Below are 21348 nucleotides of genomic sequence, written 5' to 3'. Positions count from 1 at the left end.
CTGCCAGGTTATAACAGACATATTTATGGCTATGAGCATCAAAGGAGATGCAGCCAAGAGGAAAATCTTAAGTATTTTCACTCCTTTCCCTTACTGCGGGAGCAGGACCACTGCATTATGACTTCCCTTGCCAACCAAGAACACAGAGTAGTTAAATTAACCATCCAATTATGGTGAGTCACTGGGTTATTCCATGTTATTCCAGAATGTTACAGTGGTGGGTGACCTGTACATCCACAACACAACAAAGAGAGCTTTCATATTACTGCAAGCACACGTCTTTTCAGCAACGTTAGTTCACACATTGAGCTGCCAGTATCAACTGGACAGTAAACCAACGAAGCATCCCTTGGGCATATTAATATACAACACAGTGAATGCAATAAGCTGGCAGTCCAAGTCCAAGCACCACCCAAAGCACCAAGTCCAGTCCAAGCACCACCCAAAGCGCCAATGTTACAGATTGCACCATAGGTGCACACTCTAGAATTGGTTACAATATTTTTCCCCAGCTGCACCACCATGGTGTGTGTGTGTGTGTGTTAAATCAATTGCCACTTTTGGTTCTTTGAGGATGAAAGAAAGAAATATTTTATGGCTGCCTTGCAACTGTTCAAGGCATATCTCTCTGACAGACTGGGCATAATCTAGCCAATAGCCAAGTCCTTTGTATCCTCCCAATCACAGCATTGGTGATGTTTTCAATCTAAGATAGTCACAAGGAAAGACCCAATCTTTGATCTGGGTTGTAGATCCAGCCAAGAGGAGTGTTCTTTCAATGGGAGTCTCCTGCATAATTATTGCTAACAGATGAACATTTGGGTACTGGGTCACAAACTATTAAAGTATTTCTTCAAATAGTGCAATACAGTGGTGCCTCAGGTTAAGTACTTAATTCGTTCTGGAGGTCCGTTCTTAACCTGAAACTGTTCTTAACCTGAAGCACCACTTTAGCTAATGGGGCCTGCACCGCCGGAGCACGATTTCTGTTCTCATCCTGAAGCAAAGGTCTTAACCCAAGGTAATATTTCTGGGTTAGCGGAGTCTGTAACCTGAAGCGTATGTAACCCGAGGTACCACTGTATTTAATAAATATCCCGAGTGGGACCAAGTATCTTTTAAAACGAAATGTCAGTATTTTTACCTATCGATTACAGTAGTTTAAATTTATCTATCGGACAGCACAATCCTTTACAAAAACAACTCCAAATGCGTGCAGTGGGGTTTAGGTAAGCAGGTAAAGGATTTCAATTAAAAAATAGCAGTTTTTGAACAGCCACACCATTTCAGAGAAAGGAACTGTTCTGATATGTAATTTCTGTACTCAATCAGTCCACATATGTAGACTTCTTAAGTATTTTCACTACAATTCATGCTGTCAACATCTAGCAAGGAATTTAATGCTTTTTTTAAAGTTGCCATTTCTTTAAATCACTTGGGTCTACAGAATTAATTATTCTTCAGATTGCAATGATAAGCCTAAATTAGGCTATAGATTTTTGTTAAATTGCTTCCCATTCCCCAAACACCTATGCTGGAAAATGATTGAAAAGTTAATATGTTCCACCCAAATGAGAAATATAGGCTTCCCCTTCCCGAGCCCCTGACCTTGGAAAAGAACAACATGACCAGGCCCCAAATGTTTGGGAGGCATATAATCTCTCAGGTAATATGAACTACAGACGGAAGATCCAAATAGGAGATTTGTTACCATAATCATATTATCTTGAGATAGCTCAACAATGGGCACTGAATTTGTCACGAACTGTAACTGCTGCATCCTGCAAAGCAGTGAGCCTTCATGATTTATAACTAAAAACCCAAATGCTGCTGCAATTGCCCTAGAGATGGTATGCACAACTTGCCACTTATTCAGCCAAATTTGCTCACCAGTATGCTTGAAAACACTATGGTTTTTAGAGTTCTCGTAGGGGCAAGGGTGGCGCTTTGGGTTAAACCACAGAACCTAGGACTTGCTGATCAGAAGGTCGGCGGTTTTAATCCCTATGACGGGGTGAGCTCCCGTTGCTCGGTCTCTGCTCCTGCCAACCTAGCAGTTCAAAAGCACATCAAAATGCAAGTAGATAAATAGGTACCACTCCGGCGGGAAGGTAAACGGCGTTTCCGTGTGCTGCTCTGGTTCGCCAGAAGTGGCTTAGTCATGCTGGCCACATGACCCGGAAGCTGTACGCCAGCTTCCTCGGCCAATAAAGCGAGATGAGCGCCGCAACGCCAGAGTCAGTCACGACTGGACCTAATGGTCAGGGGTCCCTTTACCTTTACCTTTAATTAATTAAAAAACTAAGGAACCATACTGGGCTGTCCAACATGGCTGTTAAGCTGCATTTCACTGAGTGTATCACCAGTTATGAGAGTAGAACCACTACAAAGGGCAACTCTGAGGCTGATATCATACAGTAAACATTTCAGTATACACATAGGTGTTTGCCATGCAGCAAAGCTTTCTTTTCAAATAAACTAGAATGAGCTTCACTGCCTGCCCACTACTTGTTTTTGCCCCTGCAAATGATGTGTCTCAATTGTTTTCAAGAGCTGCGGTTGCACAAACAATGTTTGTGATCTGGTCTATCCACAGTTATCATGGCAGCATTCTGACAGTGGTGTCTCCAAGCACGGCAGTTGGGGGGGGGATGCTGCTCTAATATTGGGGAGTTTCATGGATGGACTGGGCCATGTACACATGGTCATGGCTCTGAGTGTGGAGGGTCAGACAATTTTCTTCCAGACAATGAAGAACATACATGACATATAGAGAGAGGTTAGCATATAGAGAGATAAGGCTAGCAGCACTTTCAGATGTGAATCAACTTTCACAAATGAACTACCAGAAGAGCATACTAGGCTATCGGCTTTGCCTCTTCCTCCATCACAACTGTCTCCTGCTGTTCCGGCAAAGCTACACTTTTCCTTCTTTTTATTTTTCACGGTGGGTCTTTCAATGTGTCCGTGAACCTTGAGACCTTCCAATGCTGCAGGACTACAACTCCCATCAGCCTCAGCCAGCATGGGCAATAGTCAAGAGCAATGGGAGTTGTAGTCCAAAACATTTGAAGGAACAGCAAGTTGAAAATATTGGGTAAACACTGCAGTGAGGCCTACTCACCTACACAGCACACCATTCTTGTTACCTGGTATTGATTGTTTCAGGCAGTATGACTTCCCCTGCTTTGTTAAAAGTTTGCATAAACTGCAAGCAGCCCACTGCGTTGTACAAATCTGAAACCTAGTAAAGTACTGGACAATGGACAATGGAAAATCCTTTTCCAGTCAGCCATTTGTCCATACCTGATGATATAGTACTGTAATCTGTTGATATTAGTGTTTCCCAAGCATTTGATACATGGGCCCTTCTTTTCTGGATTAGAATTCAGAGGCACACCTTTTTACACACACACACACACACACTCTGTCTAGAGCAGGCATGGCCAGACTTGGCCCTCCACATGTTTTGGGACAACAATTCCCACCATCCCTGACCACTGGTCCTGTTAGCTAGGGATGATGGGAGTTGTAGTCCCAAAACATCTGGAGGGCCAAGTTTGGCCATGCCTGGTCTAGAGTGTTCAACATCCAGGAGAAATAGGAAGGCATTCTCATTGAAACTGCATTAAATCTTGGTTATATAGTCTAGTTAAACACCTTACCCCTTTTTCTCGATCAGCTATGGTTTTCTAGGTACCTATGATTTTCTAGGTACTAGGGTACTTCTGGGATCCCCTCACACCTGTCAGCTGTAGGGCAGCTATACCAGGGATTCCAGGGACACTTTTACTCTATTGGTAGAGATGGATGAGGTGGAGATGTCAGTGCTGCATGGACTTTCCAAATGTGAGAGTGGTGGATGCACCCAACATGGTGGCTTAGTTTTTTCAAGGCACATGTAATGCCCTTTTCATGGCTGACTAGTTTGTCCTGGCACACAACTTGGGAATCACTAGTTTAAACTATGTTAGTCACATTTAGGTCCTATTGAAACCAATGGGGCTTATGTTAGTTGTGATTAACTTGTCACATCCCCCCGTGACCAACTTAGTTTGGATTCAGCCCATTCATTTTATTTTCATTTCTGTATATGGTTTCAAGTATCTGTATATAAGGACAGTATCCAATGCACATGGTATATGTTCCCCTATTGTATAGTTTTGTCATGTTATTTTAAGTCTTTTCTATTGAATTTACAGACAATTTTTTATAAAGCAAACTAAAAAAAGGTTGTGAATAAAATGTCATTAACTGTATAAAAAATAATGCAACTTGCTATACAATATGTATATATTAACATTTTGTAGAGCATCCTGGATTTATGTATACAGCAACTAGATGCTTAAATATTATTTTTCCTGATAGTTTTCAGTCTCCTTTTTTTTGCTCTTGCTATATACTTTATAAAGATTTAATTCTCTCTCCTTTGTCGGCTAGCGACACCTTTCAAGTTTCTTAGGATTTATATTTGCAAATATGAACTAGGGCTTTTTTTGTACTTTCAATTGTAAAAAATAAATTGTATCTGCTGTACGAATGATATGACTTCTTGTTCAGGATGTTATATTCGGTCTTCACTGCTGAGGTTTCAAATTTATTTTCTACTCAGTTTCTAAATGATAGATCATCACTATAATCCATTGGAGGGGAAACCAGACCACAGACACAGCTTTTAAATCTTTGTCTGCTATTAAAGACTTCCAGCATGCCTGCACAGCTCATTGGTTCCATGCCTAGCTCCAGGGAAGTTTTGCCTTCTGCATTTCAGAGTCTTCTGCATCAGTTTGCTATAATACAAATCTTACTAGAAAACTACTGAAGCCAAACTTGCACATAAGACTTTATGAACATTTCAAGCTGCTTTGTAATGAGTCCAATCGTTGGTCTATCTATCTCAGTTTGGTGGGCAGTAATTTTGTCAGATCTCAAATGAAAAAACACTTTCCAAGTCCTTAGATCCTTAGATCCAAGGATTCATAGGACTTTGTGCACACAAAGAACATTCTCTGCCACCATGCTATGACCTCCAAGACACATTTTTCATTACTAAGTTATAGTTGCACTTATTATGTGCATCTCTGCACTTTTCTGATAAGCAAAAATATCTTTTTTATTTCGTAACTTTCTAAAATGGATCCCAAGGTGATGATAATCATAGCAACAATAAAAACAAAATATAATCCGTCACAAAACAATCAACACTAAAAGGCATCAGCTAAAAAGAAAAAAATGAAAAAAGACCAGACACCAATATAATCCCTGCAAAATGCCTGGGCACAGCAGATAATCGGAAACTAATACCCCAAAATATTGTAATGCCAACACCAGCCAAGCTTCCTTAGGGATTAAAATGTCATGGTGCCACCATAGAAAATGCCCTCTCCTTTGAGCAAGGGTAACACTCTTCAGTAGACAATAGGACTTGGGAAATTCCTCAGTTGAAACTGTAATACCCAGGCAGGGCCTAATACTCTACTCCGTATTCACACATATTTTGATGCTACTAGTAAGGAGAATTGGTTCACATAATCCTTCCCCTCACTTCACATTACCAACCCAAGGTCCACTTTCTTCTCACATGTGCCTGCAATTCACTTGATGACTTCATCACCAAGTGAGGAATGAGCCATCACAGATAAAATACCATCGATACAACTTGTTTACCACTTCACACCAATAAAATGCTTTTCAACGGCATCAGTCCACACATCAAATGAGAGGTACATGCATGTCTAAAAAGAACCAAGGGTAAACATAGCATGCAGACCAAGTAATGAAATATATGGCCATGATCATGGTAGCTGAGAAAAATGCCCATGCAGTTATGGGATCTGCTGTCAGTTTTCATCCAATCCACAAGGTCTCGCTGAGTGTTTCAGCATGTTTCAGAAGAATATCCATAGGTATTTTTATGTTTGCATATTGCTCTTTTATATCACATTTCCCCATCTCTAACTGCGTTTTCTCTTGGCATGTCCACCAATCTACCTGTGTCAACAGCAGACAGGATAATAACAAGCAAATTGTATATCATTTGCATGAAACAAAGTCTGCTTTTCTATCTGGAGAAGTGATTTAGTAGAACTATATGTCAGTGCACAAAATAAGAATTTCAGCCTTTCAGTTATTGCATGAAATTAGACCATGCTATCTTCTTTTGTGAAAACTGATTCACCCCCACTTACTCCCACCCCATGCCAAAAGAGCATTTTAATTTAGTCACACAACTCTACATCAGCCTCTAGGGTATGTAGTAAAGGTTTGAAATTTAGGTCTAAGCGCCATTGCAATTTGCAAATGCTTATTTGTAAACATTTGAGCCATTTTGAAATGAATATTGGATAAAGAAATGTAATAGTCTCAGCCCCAGGAAGTATGCCTAATGGTCAAGGATGGTGGGAGTTGTAGTTCACAACAACTGGAAGGCCAGAGGTTCCCCACACTTGACCTAGAGCAAGTTTTTAGGTAAATTTGGGTGGTCTGGCTGTGGTGTGTTGAAATTTGGGTGGATTTTCTAATAACGCTTTCTCCCACCTCTAACTAAGATGTGTGAATAGCTGAAAAAGCAGCATAGGTGCCCCTCCATCTAATTTTATTGCACTGTATTAATATATTAGGTGGAAACCTTCAAATATATTCAGAAGTAAGTCCAACTGAATTCCACGAGGCTTACTCCTAGGGAAGTGGTGTCAGTATTGCAGTTGACCTGACAAAACGATCAGATCATGATGCTTTTCAGGACACAGAGAGGTACTGATGAAATTGTTGTAGCCATCCTGAGCCCACAGCATAGGGCCGGGGTAGGCAACCTAAGGTCCGCGGGCCGGATGCGGCCCAATCGCCTTCTCAATCCGGCCCACGGACAGTCCAGGAATCAGCATGTTGAGTACATGAGAAGAATGTGACCTTTTATTTAAAATGCATCTCTGGGTTATTTGTGGGGCCTGCTTGGTGTTTTTACATGAGTAGAATGTGTGCTTTTATTTAAAATGCATCTCTGGGTTATTTGTAGGGCATAGGAATTCATTCATTCCCCCCCCAAAAAAAAAATAGTCCGGCCCCCCACATGGTCTGAGGGATGGTGGACCAGCCCACAGCTGAAAAAGGTTGCTGACCCCTGGTATAGGGTACAATATAAATATAAATAAATAAATGGGGATGGGAAAATTCACAAAGGTATTGAATTCCCCCCCCCCAACCACCTGCCTTTCTGTAAGCAGCAACTCTGTGGTGACAGAGAAGAAAGGATTCCCTGACACAATGTGGTGTGACACTCACATTAATAGCATCAGCCTTCAGATATCTCAGGCACCAGAAAGATTAATTACCCACAAAGATTTGAGGAACAAACACCTACTGGAATATTTTCTTTTTCGCAGCAAGTCAAAGCTGCCCGTCCTTGCTTCATTAAAAGGCATACGGAACTTGTACTTGGGGAATCTAAACATTTTTAAAATCCTCTTGCTGCGATGCCACACTGTGAGGTGCTGTATCAACGTACATTTCCCCATCATTTTTCATTATCAGGCGGAGTTATGAAGCTTAACGCACATGATGGATTTGATATGACAGATGCGTCGTCAGGACCACCTGAACACAGCTTCTCAAAAACTAGAAGCCTGCTTCGTATTTTTATTTTGAAGCTCACTTTTTTTTTAAAAAAAAAAATCTTCTTAAAATGAAGATTAAAAAACATCTTCTGAGCTATTGATGCTCAACCTATTAGATTGCTGGTACTGGTAAGTTGAAAGCATGAAACTTAATCTGAGCTAGGGCTCACCGGGACATATTCCTAAAATGTATTTTTCAATGTCACATCCCCAGAATGTGGGGAAATGTATTTTTCAATGCCAGGATTCAGCCCTCAAACATGTCAAGTAATATTAAAGAGCCTTGAACAGGTAGGGAGAGAGTTTTCATTAACACTGAGTAATCACAATCAGCCGCACATGTGCAATGAGGAGAGAGATGTCAGAGTGCAATTTCCAGGCTGGTTTGAGGCTCAGGACCCATTATTATTATTATTATTATTATTATTATTATTATTATTAAATAAGCCAGGTGAAAAATGCACACACCACAGCCCAATAGCTTTAGCCCTTTTTGCATCTTTTAAAACTGTGCAGGCTCAATGTGTGGAGAGAGAAGGGGAATCCTACCCAATGAGAACTAATTCAAATGTCTAAAGACTGGAAAACGTTTATTGAATATATGGGAAATAATTGTGTACAACTGAAAATGCTGGCAGCATTAAGATAAATAAGTTTTGGTGGATGCAATAATGGAATACTGAATGGTATAGTTTTTGTAAAAAATACAGGGATTTATGATATGTAAAATGAACCATGGAAAAAGAAGAAGGGACGTCATAGATATTTTAAGGAGTAGAATGAGTGTTTTAAATTGTAAAACTGTGTGTGTGTGTGTGTGTGTGTGTGTGAGAGAGAGAGAGAGAGAGAGAGAGAGAGAGAGAGAGAGAGAGAGAACTGAATAAGATTTCTCCCACATCCCTACCTGAAGGTCTGAACAGGTGGCAATGCTAAGCCAATCATTTCAGCTAAGGTTTTCTCATGACATCAGGTTTGCAATAGCTCTCTTCCATCTTTTTCCCAGAAGCTGGTAGTCAGTAGTGTACTGCCTCTAAACTAGAGAAAGCTGAAATAAACTGAAATAAAAAATAATCATGGTGTGCTCCCAAACCAGCAATCATGTCTAAAAAACCTTATATCAGCAGCTGCTGCTGGTACAAAAAAAAGTCCATGGTCTTGCAAACCAATAATAATGTGCTGCAGCTTGTGGGTTGTAACCAATGTTAGTTCTACCCAAAGTAGAACTTTGAAATGAATGGACATGGATTAGTTCTCTTATTTTCAATGGGTCTACTCTGAAGAAAACTTAGTTCGGCATGGCCTTGTCTCCATTCAGGCATGGGGTTTATTGCGCAGTTTAAATGCTACCGCTTCTGTCTCAGTTTCTACAATTTCTTTTATACTGCAGTACCTGTTGCACTATGGAACTGTGCCTTTTTGATCAATAGACCATCACGTCGTGTTAAATTTTAAACGGTGGGAAAGAGCTCCAGATTTCATTGTATGAGCAGCAGCAGCATGAAAACCATGGAGAAATTACAATGCAAAACTCCTGTGATTTGCTGACTTAACAGGATACAAATGGATTTCTTTTTCGAGGGGGAGATTAAGATGGAAGAAAGCGCTAACTTTTGCTAGATTCCACTAGATTTCTTGAAGCTGCTTTTATGTCGTGTGCAAGATCACATGAATTGGAAAAAGATAACAGGTGAGGAAATGTCAGGAAGAAAGACAGAAGCAAGTACAGTCTGAATTCAGCCCTTGTTTCACAATGAAAACTTGGGAGGGTCAAAATACAAGATTAGGATTCCTCACACAAACATCACCCGACTTTGTTGTGTCTATCTGTTAAATGTGCAGAGGGTAGTAGGACCTTTTAAATATATTGTTGGGTGAAGTTTTTATTTAATTCTGTTTATTGCTGGTTTTATCTGATTTGAATGTTTTCGTTATTTTTATTTTTGATTGTGTTAGCAGAAACGAAAGATGATGATGATGATGATCTTTTTTTCCTGGCTGTCAACAAACTTATAAAGACAAGACAAAGGATGCTTGAGGTGGTCTTGAAACATACATTCACACAAAGGGGATGGAGTAAAGCTGCCTTGTTTGTAAGCTGAACTAAATTTCCATCTAGTCTTCTAGCCCAGAAGCGTGCTTGGCAGAACTGGTACAAACTTTTTGTAGTGAGGAAAGCATAAGCTTGCCCGGGAAAGAGATCTATACTGATACCTTTCTGAATGAAGGCATCTTCTAGTTTGCAAGCAGAGTTTTAGCAAAATGGAAAATATAATTTTCACATTAAAATTGCAACGAAGCAAGGTTGAACATTCATTTCCCCCAGTATACCTTACTTTTCACTATATCTAAGTCACCACATGGCAATGCTGCTAAACAGAAAATTAATGTCACACATGAAATAATCCAATATGGGGCTAGTTCTATGAGATTCATTTTTTAAAGAAATAATAATATTTTAGCTAAATATCAGTTGGCCCATGCAAAAAAATATTTGCCTACAATATTTTAAAACTTGGTACATCTAGGATAGTTCTAGTATAAAACTGATTGGTATAGTTAAAGCTATGGTTTTCCCAGTAGTGATGTATGGAAGTGAGAGCTGGACCATAAAGAAGGCTGATCGCCAAAGAATTGATGCTTTCGAATTCTGGTGCTGGAGGAGACTCTTGAGAGTCCCATGGACTGCAAGAAGATCAAACCTATCCATTCTTAAGGAAATCAGCCCTCAGTGCTCACTGGAAGGACAGATCCTGAAGCTGAGGTTCCAATACTTTGGCCACCTCATGAGAAGAGAAGACTCCCTGGAAAAGACCCTGATGTTGGGAAAGATTGAGGGCACAAGGAGAAGGGGGCGACAGAGGGCGAGATGGTTGGACAGTGTTCTCGAAGCTACCAGCATGAGTTTGACCAAACTGTGGGAGGCAGTGGAAGACAGGAGTGCCTGGCGTGCTCTGGTCCATGGGGTCACGAAGAGTCAGACACAACTAAACAACAACATATTATAATATGGAATAAAGAGTGAAATGTATGGTAAAATGGGGCATCATTTAGAGCATGGATGGTGGGGGCTGTGGCCCTTCATATGTTGTTGGGCTACTACTCCCATCATCCCTGATTATTGTCTATGCTGGCTGGAGGTGATGAGAGTTGGAGCAAAGTAAAGTGTGGAAATATAGTCCCTTCTAAGTTCTATAGAAATATTCCCTTCTAAGTTGTGTCCAAAGTTTCCTACTACACTTAGCATAGAAAGAGACCACACATTTGGTAAATTAAAAAGGGTTTACTTACAAATCAAGGGTCAGATTCATGTGCTTTTCCATATAGCAGTAAGAAAACACAGGCAGTAAAATTTTGGTTCCAAAGTGGTTAGAGTTTCTAAATTATTTGTATAGAAACACAAAGATGGCTTGCTTTAGCCATGTGATCAAAGCCTGGAGCAGCTTAGGCCTCCTTACCGGTAGAGTTCCCATGGTGGAAAGTGGGAGAACAAAGACTTGACAACCCTTCCTCCCAAGGAACCTCCCATGGTTATGAGGAGTGACCTAGCTACTCCTGGCAGTATAGCTTACTCTATAGTTTTAACTCATTCATGCATTAATTATACTTAAGCATGTTGGTTTTATGAGGCTGCTTATCCCATAGACAAAACCCCAAGGCCTTTCTTCTCCAGTCTACTCCCCAAGGGTATTGTCCTGTCATCCATACGATAGGGAGTGTGAATCTGTCAATTTCAGTTTCTCCCAGGTTTCTCCCCACTTCCCATCACTTGTACATCATCGCATGGGTTTGCAATTCTTTTTAAAGGCCTTGTAAAATTTCATTGGCATTTTACTCCAATTTTTTTCTCCAGCGTACACATTTGTATGCAGTTTTGCCCAACACACACATTTTTGCCAACAGCATTTTTGCAGAACCTTCTGTAATATAATGTGTTTTTGTGCATTAAATATCACTAATACATGCATTTGTACACAAACTGCACCAGAGCACATGCATTTTTGTACATACTCCTTGGCTGGAGAACTGCACTTTTTCAATTTGTGTACTGTTTCAGAAAGTGTGAATTTGGTACAATTGCCTAAAATGCAAATGGAATCAAATTTCTCTTCCATCTGTACATGCAGATAAACAGAGATGGAAGTGAGATTGAAGAGAGGGGGAAAGCCAAAGTCTGTGATGCTGGTCATATTCAGCTCAACATATAGCTCCTATTTTTATTTTATTTTTTCTAGTTGCTTATCAGGACTCTAACACTAATCCATGACAGTAGATTGAAAAGAGACAAATGACAACAACTTGCAGTTTACAAATGGAACAAACAAAGAACTTGGCTTAAATGCAAAGTAGGGGACAATGGATCCTTGTATAAGCTGGGTTTTGCATGATATAACATTATTCAACTCTAGTTGAAGGAATAAAATACTCAAATAAAACCAGTTAAACAATATGATTTTATAACTGTGCTATGTGGTTGTTAAACCACTCATATTATTCCACAAATCATACTCACGGCCTATTAAAATGGCTGTTTCCCCACAATGGCTTGAAAAATCACTAGACATTAGACAACTGTAAAAATAGATCTGGCTATAATTTTATTTAAATAGGTACAGGCGCTGCCATTATAAAATAATTATAGACCTTTTGTTAATACCTCTTCAGTCTGCCATTGTGAATAATAAGTGAAATACAGGTGGATGGCATAGCTTAACTTACACAGTTATTAGGATCCGATCCTTTCATTTAGGAGTAGCCTAGACTGTAGAGAGGCATCTAATCAGTCAGAAAGAAAGTTAGAGATCTATAGAAATGGAATGAGACTCCATTAGTACTACCTGAGATTATAATTTACCACTGACTTAAATTTCTGCACATGGCTCAATCGTATCAAAAAGCGACAGAATTGAGTTTTGCATCAAAACTCCCCATTATCAAATCAGGACCTGTGCTGTGCCAAAAACCAAAATACGGTAGACCCTAGTCAAATCCAACAGCATCCAGCCTGTTTTTGTTTTTCTCTTTCACAAGTTTGCTCTGAGTGGGAGATACACAGTCTCTAAGGTAGCCCCATAGTCAAGGCCTCAGGCAGAATGAAAACAGGAAAGAGTCTGATGGATTCACAGCAAAAATAAAATCTCTGTGTGTGTGTGTGAGAGAGAGAGAGATTACAATGTAACCATTAAGAGAATTATTACTTTTATTGACTATTTTACAGTTGACTTCAATTTACAGTTGACTTGCGCTATCAAAAAGAATGGGGTCATAGATTTTCAAAAGTCTTTTGTTTCTCCAAATAATTTAAGATATAGCTCAGTTACGCTGGCAGTTCCATTCAAAATCTGAGTTCAACATCTAGAATTTCAAGTTGTGTTCTTGTGGTCCCATTAGATTGCCTTATTGATTGGCCTACCATTGATTTACAGGCTGCTCTGCCTGGAGCCATGATAACACTGAGTTTGTCTTTCAGCTTTACATTCCATTTCAGCATACTCTATTCATACTCGGTGTTCTGCATCTTTAACTAGCTGTGTTCTTTTAAGTTGGGTTTCCCGAGCAGAAAACCCCAGCCCTTTTTTACAGAGACGCAACATTAACATGGATTTGCAAAAGGTACATTGACAGACATTGTGTAGAATTAACTAACTCAGCATTAACAGGAAATTAACATCTGTTTCTTCTGTTCCCGTGCTTCAGTTAATGTGAGGCATGCCATGACCCGTCCATTCCGTGACTGGCAGAACTAGACGGTTCACTTCCAGTGCCGCTTCATGGCTAGCTGCCAAAAGTTGATTCTGCCACCTCTGTTCCCTCCCAGAATTCCCTGGGAATTCTGCATGGTATGGGAGCTTCTTTATAGTGATCCTAGTGCTGGTGTGATGCCAGACTGAGGAGATGGCTTATTCCCCCCCCCCCCCCCAGCGTCTCTCTAGAGCATGGGTTGTCAACAAGGAGTCTGCCAGAAGTTGCAGGACTACAACTCCCATCATCTCTGTCCACTGACCATGCTAGCTGGAACTGATGGGACTTGGAGCCCAACGTTTGCAAAGCACTACATTGACCCCCCCCCCATTCTAGTACAAGTTTACACCAGTGGTGTTGTGCTGCCATTGTGCAGCAGGCTGTAAGGCAAATTATAAGTCTTCCTTCCTTCCTTCCTTCCTTCCTTCCTTCCTTCCTTCCTTCCTTTCTTCCTTCCTTCCCTCCTTCCTTCCTTCCTTCCTTCCGTTTCTGAACAAAGTAACTGCATGCTACTCATTCCCCTCTGCACTTTAGTGCCGGGTTGAAGTGTATTCTTGTGGCAGCCCACAGATAAGTGCACACAGCAGTACTCATGATGTTTAATCTAGCTGTATAGAATTTGCTTTTAGTCTGTTTTTTAATGCTGGTTTTAATGTATGTGTGCATTTGCTTAAAATATTGTAAATCAATTTGAATTGCCATGGCAAAAAAGCAACTAATACATTTAATTAGCTAAGAATAATAATAACAGCAACAATACTTTACAAGAAGCAGCAGCGGCTGTAATATTTATCAGGGGGGTGTGATTTGTGGAAGGTTCTCATATTTCTGGGTCAGTTAATGCCATTAACAAAGCATCTCACAGCAAATCAAGGATTCCCTAAGCTTCTGTGTTGGATTGTGGCCTTGACTGGCTAAAACATATGTGGCAATGTTGTTTTTCTTTCTTTCTAAGAAAGGAAGCCAGACTGACTGAGGAAACCAACAGAGCATGAGAAGAGAGAGGATGGTGAGATGGGAACCCTTTTCTTTTGATGGGCAGGTTTGGCTGTTAATCACTTTGAATTATTTCCCCAGGGTATTCCATTCAGTGTTTTAGGGGAGGGATCAAAATCTGTGTTTTGTTTTTCATGTGGGTCCATGCCAACAGATAGAAAACCTCGTGACCCCCAGATGTTATTGGATTACACCTCCCGTCATCCCAGACCATTTGCCAAGTTGGCTGGAGATGATGGAAAGTAGAGTTTTCTATCCCTGATCTCTGCCTTCCCTTATACATTTCAATGAAGATATGTATGGTTGGTTGTCTGTGGTTGGCTGCAGTGGGGTTTGTTTGCATTTGTGATGGGGAGACAACTTGTTGGATCAGGTAAGCCAGATTGATTCATATGCTGTCGGTGGATTCTTGTTGTCTTGTTGGATTGTGTATATGATAAAGCAGAGCCATACTGGGGTGAAGGTGTCCTCTTCTATTTGTCCCCATGTCATTTTCAGTTTATTGGTTAGCTTTTCTAGTAAGGCCGTTTGCCATACAATTTGATACCATTGATTCATGTTTACTCCTGACAGGTCTCTCCAGTGTCTGGCTATGAGGCTTCTGGCTGCTGAGAGTAGGTGGGTTATAAGCTCTGTATAATGTGAGTGGTCATTATGATCTTGGAAGATGTCCAGAAGGGCCAGTTCTGGGGTGAGTTCTAATACCTGTTATTTTGCATATCTCTTACAGCAGTGTTCCCCAACCTTGGGCCTCCAGCTGTTTTTTGTACTACAACTCCCATCATCCCTCGCTAGCAAGACCAGTGGTCAAGGATGATGGGAGTTGTAGTCCAAAAACAGCTGGAGGCCCAAGGTTGGGGAACACTGTCTTACAGGACTGCTGTCCAGAAGAGGTGGATTTTAGGAAATTCCCACCACATGTGGAAGTATGTGCCTGTGAAGGTGCAGCCTTGGTGAGAAGTTGAGAGAAACCAAAATTGTCAGATCTGACCATCTTTTTTTTTTACTAAGCTTTGTTTGTAGTGTGGCTTCATAGTGAATTGTGTCCTATCTCTGAGCCTGAGACAGAAAAATAAAGGGCTGGTTCACTACCCAAGTTTGTTTGCACCATCACTTCAAAGTGCATCTTGTCCTGTCAGAAGAATTTGCATTTCTTTTCCCAGCATAGTCTTCCTATTTAATCCTAGCATCTGTTCCTGTCTGATTTGGAATTCTTCTAGTTGCTTGTGTTGGGGGGCGGGGAATAAAAGTTATTTCTTCAAAAGACTGCTTAATGCAATTTTACAGTAGATATGCGAGGCACAGGTCATAGACCACATTATGTGTTAATGGGAGATTTAATTTTGGAAGCTGTAGGCATGGGGGAATGGAATTAAATGAGAATGTCATTGGTTCAGAAATGCAGACAAGGGAGAGGGAGAGAGTAAGAACAAACACCTGGCTTCATCTGGAGAGAGAGAGAGAGAGAGAGAGAGAGAGAGAGAGAGAGAGAGAGAGAAATGCATCATTCAGTCTGTTGTGTGCTGCCGTATTCAAAAGAGTGGTTATTTTGTTTGAAATTCAGAATGACAGCTCTGAGAGAAATATTCCCAGCAGCAATTCTGCCTGCACATGAACCTTCTTTTTCTTTTAAGAAAGAAACCTTCCTTCAGAAAATGCTATGTCATTTAAGACCAGGGCACTGCAGGGAGCAGCTTTCTGGAAGAGGACATATCAAGTAACTTGTTTATGTATCCTACAGTATAAACACACACACACTGGCCTTGAGCCAGAGATCCTGGAACATAACAGCAACCTATACACACAGAGTCAGTGAGCACTGAGCATGAGAATCTATTGATACTTTCAACTCTGACCTACTGAGAAAGAGATGCCATATGCGGAATTTCTAGATTCCGTCTTCATTCTCTAAAGAATCCATCTTCATTCTTGAACGGCAAAATCTGCCTCCTTCACACTGAAATTGAGGCATGAAATAATTAAATGGAATAAAGGGTCTTGTCTTTATTAACTACAAGTCGGCAGCAGAAAATAAGAAACGTACTTGACAGTGTGGACAGTGAGATTGGGGAGCCACCTGAAGGAAAGACTATGTGGCTCCAGGCATGGTCCCACCAATTGGCTGGGCCATGTCTTCTGATCACCTGCTTGTAAGACTGAACTGAGGGAGTGCTGAGATTCACCCGACTCCTGCCGGCTGGCATTCAATGAGGTAGTGATGGCAGCGATGGATTCAAGTTGTATGGCTTTAAAAGAAGGTTAGATAAATCCATGGAGAATAAGGCTAACAGTGGCTGCAAACCACCATGGCTATGTTCTACCACTGTAGTCAGAGATGACAAGCTTCTGAGCACCAGTTGCAGGGAACCACATGAGGGGAGAGGTGCTATTGTGCTGAGGTCCTGCCTTCTCATAGAAGAAGAAGAGGAGGAGGAGGAGGAGGAGGAGGAGAAGGAGGAGGAGTTTGGATTTGATATCTCGCTTTATCACTACCCTAAGGAGTCTCAAAGCGGCTTACAATCTCCTTTCCTTTTCTCCCCCACAACATACACTCTATGAGGTGAGTGGGGCTGAGAGACTTCAGAGAAGTGTGACTAGCCCAAGGTCACCCAGCAGCTGCATGTGAAGGAGTGGGGAATCGAACCCAGTTCACCAGATTACGAGCCCACTGCTCTTAACCACTACACCACACTGGCTCCATAGGAATCTGGTTGGTCACTGTGAGAAAAGGATGTTGGACTTGATGGGCCTTTTGGCCTGATCTAGCAGGCTCGTCTTATGTTTGTAGAATTATTATTATTATTTATAGCAATAATATAGCAAAAGACAGGCTGAGGCTCAAAATGGTACTGGAATAGATAAAGGAGTAAATGCTAATGATTGGGATAATGTCATAAATAAATAATTTTAAAATAAAAAATGTTTAATTAACGCTCCTCATATATCACAGCACCATTTTGAGAGTCCACCTGCACAGGCTGCGCAAAGAAGTTGATTATTCCTTCTATTTCCCAATATTTAGGATGTATAAATATTGTTGCACGCCACCCCAATCTCCTAGCGGTATGAGATTCCAGCGGTTCCAGGAATTTACCCAGAGTTCGGTTTCCTCAGAATGAGGGACAGCAGAGACTGTGGTGTCTTTATGACATATGGTTTATTTACACATAAGGTAAAAGGTAAAGGTAAAGGACCCCTGGACGGTTAACCGCTTCTGGCACAACGGAATACTGTGATGGAAGCCAGAGCACACAGAAACACTGTTTACCTTCTCACCGCAGTGGTACCTATCTATCTACTTGCACTGGCATGCTTTCAAACTGCTAGGTTGGCAGAGGCTGGGACAGAGCAACAGGAGCTCACCACCGTTGAGTGGATTCGAACTTCCGACCTTCCAATCGGCAAGCCCAAGAGGCTCAGTGGTACCTGAGCCTACCATGGAAGGGCTCACAACAACACCCCAAAAGGTCTTTCTTCTCCCACGGTCACAACCTTGGATTCAAGCAGAAATCAAGCATGGCTCTGACTCTCTGTCTTCTGCCTGCTTCTAGCCCATCTCACCCTCTGTTGTCCTTTTCACTACCAGTAAGGCGAGGGATGGGTCTCACTCATTTATTCCCTGGCACAGAGCAAACTTGCGACAATACTGATTCTTGGCACATTGCCGCCTGATGCCATTGCTATGCAATGTAATGATTCATGAGGTGGCAGAACTGCAGAACTTCTTGTTAAGTTGCGGGAGAACATATCAGACGACACAGCGATTCTTCAAACAGCTCTTGTTTATTCAGAGGCCAGAACAGAAATGAACTGAAGGGCTCAGTCAGCCTGCTTATATAGAGCTCCAGTACAATGTAACTGTAACAATTTTCTAAAACTGTCCAATCACTGAAGGTCACTTTTGATCCCTTATTTGCATAACTATGTACAGTATCCCCCTGCTGGCCCAGGGTGAGAACTTCAGTACATAACACTTCTGGCATTGCTCTCCTGGGCAGAATTGGAGGAGGAAGGGCAAGGAAGGTTTCCAGTAAGGTTGGTGCTGTAGAGACATACTAATGGGAGCACTGGATTGGCTCCACTGGTGAGCCTGCACAGGCTTGACCTCACCATCACCTTGCCTTGCCCTGCCCTGCACCAACCCTGTCCAAGTCCATCACACCACCTGGGTCACTACTGTGTAAAAGTGTACCTTTGGAGGGCATGTTGACCCAATTTCTCCATGTCATAATGAATGTGTCTAGCACATTTTTGGAAAGAGGTTGCTTTCCTACTGTTCCTCTGAATATCCTTCAAATGAATTCATTGCCAGCCATTGCTGCTCTTGATTCCCATACCCTTGGAAGCATAGACAAAGAGGTACAAAGGTCAAGAGTGAACTAGGATGTACAAAGGGCAGGAACAGAGTAAGCCACTGTGAGTTTGCAATGGTTGGAAGCCTGTTGTCCTCCTGGTCAGAAGGCTCTATTATTCCCCTTCTGCTATGTTTCAACGCAGCTCAAATAAGTGCCTTTTGTATTTTGGGAGCAGATACATGTAGGTATGTGTATTTTGAGAGAAGGTATGTTCTAATGTGTGTTGTCACAGGTATCCTTTGAGAGAAAATATATAGTGAGGTGCATTTAAATATATATTTAAAAGTGATTTTTTAAAATGTAGTTTGGATTTTTTTTTTTAAAAAAGGCAGAATAATGTGGAAACAGGACAAAATAAAGATATGCAAAAGTATAATTGACTGGAAAAACACCCACCTGTAGTAGTTAGTATAATATAGTATTTGCACCAGGTTTAGTATTATTTTGGCATATTAATTAATCATTCAGATAGCTGCTTATCTGTCTAAGTAGGTAGATAGGTAGTGTGTAAGCTATAAGCTAAGAGCTGCAATAAACTGGGCAACAATAAATGATTCAGTAAAACTGGCTGTCAGAGAAGAACAGCTTAAAGTGTTTTCAGAGATCAAAACAATCAGACTGCAATCCTATGCCCATTTATTTGGGAGTAAGCCACATTAAATTTAATGGGATTTACTTCTGAGCAGACCTGGGTAGGATTGCCCTGTAATTCATGATTGCACAGACAGAGTTTATTCTAATGTGAAACGGGACGCAAGCTGTGCAGTGGGGCATAGGGAATGGAATGATGTTTTGTCTAACTTATGCCTGATTGTGTGTTATGCTTTATTATATAGTGTCCTGCTCTGGGGTTATTTTATGGGAGGGGGGCGCGCGTGTGCATGCATGTGTGCTAGGAAAGGACAAATTTGTCCATTTTGGTTTTTCTCTGTTTCTCAATTCCTAAATGTTCAGTTCGTCCAATTTCCACATGAACTGCTGATTTATTTATTTTTTAAAAATGAACAGACAGCACTGCCCCCAATATACACATTTGAGCAATTTCCCATAATACAGTATTGCACATTATTTCCAATAATATAGTGTATATGCTTGTGTGTGGGCATTGTATCCCAATAAAGGCATTTTAAGGCTATAGAACTGCATCACAATGATTGGAGAAGTATGGATTTCAAAGGATAGCTGTGTTTCTGCTTACGTGTTGTTCCAAAAAAATGTGAATTAGCTGGGTTTGCATGGAAATGAGAACTTAACCCATATCTCCCCCATCCCTGCTTCTTTACAAGGGACCCTTGTATCATGATGTTATCAATGAATGAATGCTTTCTTAGATTTCCCCCTCTGCTCTGTTCCATAGAAGGTAAGCAGCTTAATTTGAAAATAATTCAGTATAGCACTGTATCTCCGGGACTTAATGACAAGCGTGAAATTGTTTTATCTTTTGTGTTGTTGGTGCTCTGTACTGATAGACCTGAGTGTACAGACCATCTGCTGCTGAGGTAGCTCTTGGGATAGTTGTCAAATTGATTGCTCTCAAAAGCAACTGAGACATAAGCAAAAAAAAGTGCAACTCTAATTACTTTTTTTTTTGCGCATGATCTTGTTCAATTCTAGGAATTGATAATTTAGAAATAAATAGCCTTGGTGGACAATTTGGAATTCATAATTAACAAATTACTCTATTAGCACTCTCCCTCCCCCCCCCCCCCCGCCAGGTGAGTGAGATTCTTCTCCCAGGGGCCCTTTGTTCCATATGCCCAATGTTCCTCTGGCTACATACATAACAAATTGATGTGTTCATTTGATTACGTAAATAAAGCACCTGGGTATATGATTCGGCAAAAGGGGGAAAAATACCTTTCCATCACCTTCTCTTTATCAGCCAAGCAAAAAAAATTTTTTTAAAAAAATCACTATATTACATTATTACTTTCTGTTAATAGCTTTTGCTCAACTTCATTTCTGCTCAACTTAAATATTTGGCATTGAGCTTTCATTTCCTCACACAAGAGAGTCAACAATAGAATCATTAGAATTGGTAACAAAACATAATTAAAATGTTTCCTTCTCAATTCTTCTCCATGCTGTAGCTATATGGAAAGAGGATCTGTGCAATGCTTCGTATTTTTCCTAGAGAATTCATTAGCTGTAAGATTTGGGTAATTGATTAGTAAGTTCCACACTTTTCTGCCTTTGTCATTATACTAGATCTCAGAGTCATTTGATGAAATTGATTGGCATTAGGTTCAGTACAGACCAAAGAAAATTCTTCCCCCCAGAAGGCATAATTAACTTATGGAATCTGTTGCTTCAAGATTTGGTGATGGCCTGTTAGCTTAAGATAGCATTAAAATGAAAGAGGAGGAGGATTTTTAAAAAAATAATGTTGGGGATGAGGGAGAAACAAAAGCCTAATAATAATAATAATAATAATAATAATAATAATAATAATGTATTATTTATTATTTATACCCCGCCCATCTGGCTGGGTTTCCGCAGCCATTCTGGGCGGCTTCCAGCAAAACATTAAAAATACATCAAAACATCAGTCATTAAAAACTTCTCTAAACAGGGCTGCTTTCAGATGTCTTCTAAACATCAGATAGTTGTTTATTTCCTTGATATCTGGTGGGAGGGCATTCCAC

The sequence above is a fragment of the Podarcis gaigeae genome (assembly GCF_964106915.1).
Source record: "Podarcis gaigeae genome assembly, chromosome: 1".
NCBI classification, from domain to species: domain Eukaryota; kingdom Metazoa; phylum Chordata; class Lepidosauria; order Squamata; family Lacertidae; genus Podarcis; species Podarcis gaigeae.
Note: the sequence above shows the minus strand (reverse complement) of the source record.